Source organism: Lampetra planeri, chromosome 33 (assembly GCF_965212315.1).
Source record: "Lampetra planeri chromosome 33, kcLamPlan1.2.h2, whole genome shotgun sequence".
Classification (NCBI taxonomy): Eukaryota; Metazoa; Chordata; class Hyperoartia; order Petromyzontiformes; family Petromyzontidae; genus Lampetra; species Lampetra planeri.
The window spans coordinates 9155676-9161921 of record NC_136139.1 but is presented as its reverse complement, the minus strand read 5'-3'; positions in this window follow the sequence as shown (position 1 = coordinate 9161921).

The following is a 6246-nucleotide window of genomic DNA, read 5'->3' as shown; positions in this document are numbered from 1 at the left end:
GTATCTCGGGTGACAAACACCCACTTAGTATCTTGGGTGACAAACACCCACTTAGCTACCCTGGCGACTAACGCCCACTGAGCTACTCGGGTGACCAACACCCACTTAGCTACTCGGCGACTAACGCCCACTGAGCTACTCGGGTGACCAACACACACTTAGCTACTCGGCGACTAACGCCCACTGAGCTACTCGGGTGACCAACACCCACTTAGCTACTCGGCGACTAACGCCCCTGAGCTACTCGGGACACTCCCTGCCGGGGTGTCCGTCTTGACTGTGGGTCCCCAGCCCGACCCACGTGGGCGTCGGACCCTGGGTCCCACAGTCTCGCCTCCGAGCCACACAGGGCCCCGGTCCCTACAAGGACGGCGGGACTAGGGGTCTCGGGGCACTAGGTCTTCAGCTCCGTCTTCTGGTCTTCAACTGGGTAACTTCTCCCCGAGTGCTCTCGCGCGTCCCCCTTTATACCCCACCTGCGGACGTCGCTGCGAGCACCCATCTTATTCGACCAATCACTGGGCGCTGGCTACGATCCTGTTTTCCCACATCTCAGCGTGCCTCACCACCCACGCCGCGCCGCCCCGTCATCTGTCACTCCCGGCGCGCGCGTCCACACCACGCCCACAACGCGTGCCCAACCCCGCACCCCGCGCCGCCCCGTGATCCATCACTGTCACAGTCGGCGCACGTCAACACCACCACTACATCACCCCCTACCACATAGCTCGCAGCCGACCCGGCTGCTATAAAAATATACAAACCCCCCTGTGTGCCCCGTAACGCAACACAACAACAAGAACAACAACTAACGTAACAACACAACACGACGCGAACACTACCATCCGCAACCATCAACCAATGCCACCGCGACAATAGAACAATATATACAAACCGGCGAGTGACAATAGCAATGTGTATGCAGAAAGAAAAATAAATGTAAATTTTTTTTTTTTTCTCTCTCGACTCGTGCAGCGTCCCATTCTTTCCGAGCGTCCCTACAACGGGACATTACCCCGGCAGAGGGGAACACCGGGCGAGCTCGGTGTTGAGAAAAAACGTCTTCATGAAAATTGTTGTGCCCTAGCCCGAGTCCGCCTTGCCGGTCCGTCGTACGGCACCAGACGCGGTTGAACGTCCGGTGGTGCCGGCGGTTCAGGAAGACATCGGCCAGGCATCGAGGACCCGTGCGTGCCGCGGGGTTCAGGCTCCCGACGGTCAGCAGCCGTCAAGCCCGAGGCACCTGGGGGTGGGTCAGGTGGAGACACGTGAGGATCAGCCTGTGACACCTCCCTCCCCGATTCGACGGTCACATCACACGCCCGGTCGTTACGGCACAGAACGGGGTCACACGGTGCCGCATAGGGCTTCAGTCGGGAGGGGTGCACGTACCAACGGCGTTTTTCCCATTTAATCTGTATACTCTGGGGTCGTGCAACCCGCACAATTTCCACCGGTCCCCTCCAAGGTCTCAACAACTTGGAGGACGTAGCCAACAGTGCATGTGGACAATGCAGCCAGGCCTTATCGCCTGGTTTCCAATCATGCGTATGCACCCTCCGCCCATGCAATCTCTCGTTCGCAATTTGCCGCGACCGCGAATTCAACCTCGCCGCCTCCCGCGCTTCAGTCAATTTGGCGATATTAAATTTGATGTGGTCTGCCAATTTTGATTTTGCACGTGGCTGGGAAATCCCCAGTTGGACGTCCATGGCCGGATCGGCCTCCCGCCCATACATAAGAAAAAATGGGGAAAACCCCGTCGCCGCATGAGGGGCCATTCGATAGGCCGCGAGTACCCGCGGCACCTGTAAGTCCCAATCAACCTGATCGTCGCAGACCTGTTGGCACAACATAGACGTAATCGTCCTGTTCAGACGCTCAACCATCCCGTCAGTCTGCGGGTGGTAGGGGGAAGTACGCACTTTCTTTGTACCCAACAGGTCGCACACCTCGCGCAACAAAACGCTCGAAAAATTCTTTCCTTGATCCGTCAGCAAGCGTTCGGGGGCGCCCTTGTCCAAAACATAACCCTGGACGAAGGCGTCCGCCACCGCTGCAGCCGACTGGTTGGCGAGTGGCCATGCCATGGGCCATCGGGTGAAGTATTCTACGCCAACCAGCAGGAACCTATTTCCCCTTGGTGTAGCAGGAAAGGGCCCCAAGATGTCCAACGCAACCAATTCGTTTATGCGCGAAACTTGAATGGATTGCAGCGGTGGATTAGCTGCCAATGGTGGCGGTTTCCTTTTGGCGCACCCTACGCATCCCTTAAGAATATTCGCCACGTCGTTACCCATCCCCGGCCAATAATAGTCTCGCTGGATTAGGGCGAGCGTTTTGTGAAAACCCAGATGCATGAGCCGTTCATGAGCTGCCAGAACGACCCTACCCCGCATAGCAACAGGCACAACGAGCACGTGACGCCGGGACATGTTGTCCCACTTCATCAAAAGGCCCTGTCTGCACACCCAGGAACCGACCCGCGCATCCCCTACCTCGGGAGCGCCAACTTTTCGATGTAGCGTAAGTAGGGAGCTGTCGGACATTTGGAGACGGCCCCACTCAATGAGGGGCAACGACAACAGCGAATCCCTTCCCGTGGGGGCGTCGACTCCCGGGGTGTCAGTGGCGGCGAGCGCAACTCCCGGGGTGCCGGCGACCGGGGGTTTGCACCGCGCCGATCCCAACAAACATGTGCAGTCCGTGCACGGTGGCAACCGCGACAAGGCGTTCGCATTTGAGTGTCGCAATCCCTTGCGGTAAATCGTCGTGAATTGGTAGTCCTGAAGGACCTCCAACCATCGGGACAATTGGCCCGATGGCTGTGCCACGCGCATAGCGTATTGTAGAGCCGCATGGTCCGTACGGACCGTAAAATGACGGCCGTAAAGATACGGCCTGAATTGCTGTGTAAAATACACAATCGCTAACAATTCACGACGAGTTACGCAATAGCGTTGTTCGGCGGGAGAAAGAACTCTACTACCGTAGGCGACCACCCGTTCAACCCCCCCGACCACCTGTGAGAGCACCCCCCCGATACCCGTGTTGCTGGCATCTGTGTCAAGCAAAAACGGTTGTGTGAAATCGGGGTAACACAAGGGGGGAGCCTGCACCAAGGCGTCACGAAGGGAGCAGATATCCATTTCGTCCGCCACATTGATGGGGACCCCCAACTCGTGGGCCAACGCCAGCAGCTGCTCCGTCACCATGGCGTCCTTCCCCTCCTTATCCATGCGGGGAAAAGCTGCGTCCGCCAAGGTGAGCAGTGCCGTGCGATAGGCGAGCGTCGTTTCTCCAGCCACCTTCCGCCGATCGTAGAACTGGTGGCGACACGTGGAGGGCGGTCCGAACACCTTCGCCATCAGGTGTAGTGCGGCCTGGAGCGTAGAGCGGGACGACCTTGCAGCAGATGTGAAGGCTGCAAGCGCGTCGTCGTCGAGCATCGCTGGCAACGCACGCAGGGCAGTGGTGTCGGACCACCCCGACATCTCCTGATGAGCGAGGAACCTTCGTTGGAAGGCTCCCCAGTCGCCCCCATCCGCCTTGAACGCCGACAGCGCGGGCAATCTTTGCTGGAGGACCCGATCGTCGTCGACGTCGGAGAGATTTTCCCGCGCTCCGCTGTAGTTGTGTAAAATGTCGGCCCGGTTGTCAGGCGCAAAATGGAGAGCTCCGGCGCGCGCTGATGACGTGGGCTGCGCTGAGCGGAGGTCTCCGGCCACGTGGTGTCCGTGTTTCCCGCCAATCGATGGCGGCCCCTCAAAAACGGCGGCAACTTCCAGACTTTTGGCGCGAAGCGCCTTTTGGCGGGATCCCTCCAACGTCGCTTTCTCCACCAACCCCGCAGCCGTTTTTCCGCTCGCCGGAACGGAGATGTCCGCCAAGACAGCGGCGGCGGCGAGTAGCAACTCCGCCAACCGGGAGTGCGCGTCTTGGAGGCTGGTGTCGGAGACAAGCGGAGCGTCGGCCATCACCGCGAAGTGTTGCATCGGCGGCAACTCCTCGTCCTCTCCTCCCGAGGTTGGTGTCCCCGGTACGCCGTCGTCGTCCCGACCTCGCTCGTGGGTACGGGTAGTCTTCCTCGTGTCCATACTTCTTGAAGACAGGTTTACTTCTGACGCCAGTTGTAATGTAGTAACTCGGCGGGAGACGACTTCACGGGTAACACACTCTTTATTTTACCAAACTCGTTCACAGGTGACTAACACCTACTTTGTATCTCGGGTGACAAACACCCACTTAGTATCTCGGGTGACAAACACCCACTTAGTATCTTGGGTGACAAACACCCACTTAGCTACCCTGGCGACTAACGCCCACTGAGCTACTCGGGTGACCAACACCCACTTAGCTACTCGGCGACTAACGCCCACTGAGCTACTCGGGTGACCAACACCCACTTAGCTACTCGGCGACTAACGCCCCTGAGCTACTCGGGACACTCCCTGCCGGGGTGTCCGTCTTGACTGTGGGTCCCCAGCCCGACCCACGTGGGCGTCGGACCCTGGGTCCCACAGTCTCGCCTCCGAGCCACACAGGGCCCCGGTCCCTACAAGGACGGCGGGACTAGGGGTCTCGGGGCACTAGGTCTTCAGCTCCGTCTTCTGGTCTTCAACTGGGTAACTTCTCCCCGAGTGCTCTCGCGCGTCCCCCTTTATACCCCACCTGCGGACGTCGCTGCGAGCACCCATCTTATTCGACCAATCACTGGGCGCTGGCTACGATCCTGTTTTCCCACATCTCAGCGTGCCTCACCACCCACGCCGCGCCGCCCCGTCATCTGTCACTCCCGGCGCGCGCGTCCACACCACGCCCACAACGCGTGCCCAACCCCGCACCCCGCGCCGCCCCGTGATCCATCACTGTCACAGTCGGCGCACGTCAACACCACCACTACACATGCTTGCCGAGAGCCCAGAGTAGATTGTTACGGGGCACAGCAGACTAGTCAGCCCGACACGAGCACCACACTCAACCCTAACTATCCAACCTGCTCATAGGATGAGCCGTACCCCATATCATAGCTCCCAGCCCATACCCTCTAACTCGATCTCGAACGTCAGCTCTTAATTGTAAGCCCAACACTATCCCTACACCCTACAGACGGTACGTCACTCTAGACATTAGTAAAATAACACTGTAGTAAGATATATATTAGGTGACGTTTCGGGCATTGGCCCTTCTTCCGGGTCACCGATGAGAACAGGACCCCCTGCGTAACACATTCCTGCGGAGGGAGCTGGTAGGAACGTTGGGTTGCTCGGTCAATGGCCAGGGTCAACGGCGGCGTGGTGTATTCCGCAAATATAGCCGACTGTGAGGGCGAGCACAAGCCGGCGTGAGTAGGTTAAACGTTGAGTTTTATGAGGGCACCACGGGGTGACCAGCCCCTCCCCACCCAGCCCCACCCCTCCCACCCCCCTCCCAGCCCCACCCTCCCCACCAAGCCCCTCCCCAATCCTCCCCTCCCCACCCAGCCCCTCCCCACCCTCCCCACCCAGCCCCTCTCCACCCTCCCCTCTCCACCCAGCCCCACCCCTCCCATTTTTGGATGCACGACGGACGGACGGACACAATAATCCCCTGTGGGCTGGTGTAACCAGGAAGGTCCTACCAGCATAAATCTTGTCTGCTGTTCGCAGCCACTCGCAATGCCGTCTCTCCTCGCATCTCCCGCCTCTGTCAACACGGCGAGAGCTCTGCCTCCACGCTTTATCTCATCGCTCATTCCTCTCGCTGCTGCACCCTGGCACTCGCGTGATAACACCGCGTCCGTTTACTCATTACTCCCAGGGTGGGTGGGTAGGTGAGTTGGGGCGTGGGGTGGGTTGGTGAGAGGGTGGGGTGGGTAGGTGAGTTGGGGCGTGGGGTTGGTGGGTGAGAGGGTGGGGTGGGTAGGTGAGTTGGGGCGTGGGGTTAGTGGGTGAGAGGGTGGGGTGGGTAGGTGAGTTGGGGCGTGGGGTTGGTGGGTGAGAGGGTGGGGTGGGTAGGTGAGTTGGGGCGTGGGGTTGGTGGGTGAGAGGGTGGGTTGGGTTGGTGAGTGGGTGCGTGGGTTGGGTGGGTGAGAGGGTGGGGTGGGTTGGTGAGTGGGTTTGGTGGGTGAGAGGGTGGGGTGGGTAGGTGAGTGGGTGCGTGGGTTGGGTGGGTGAGAGGGTGGGGTGGGTTGGTGAGTGGGTTTGGTGGGTGAGAGGGTGGGGTGGGTTGGTGAGAGGGTTTGGTGGGTGAGAGGGTGGGGTGGGT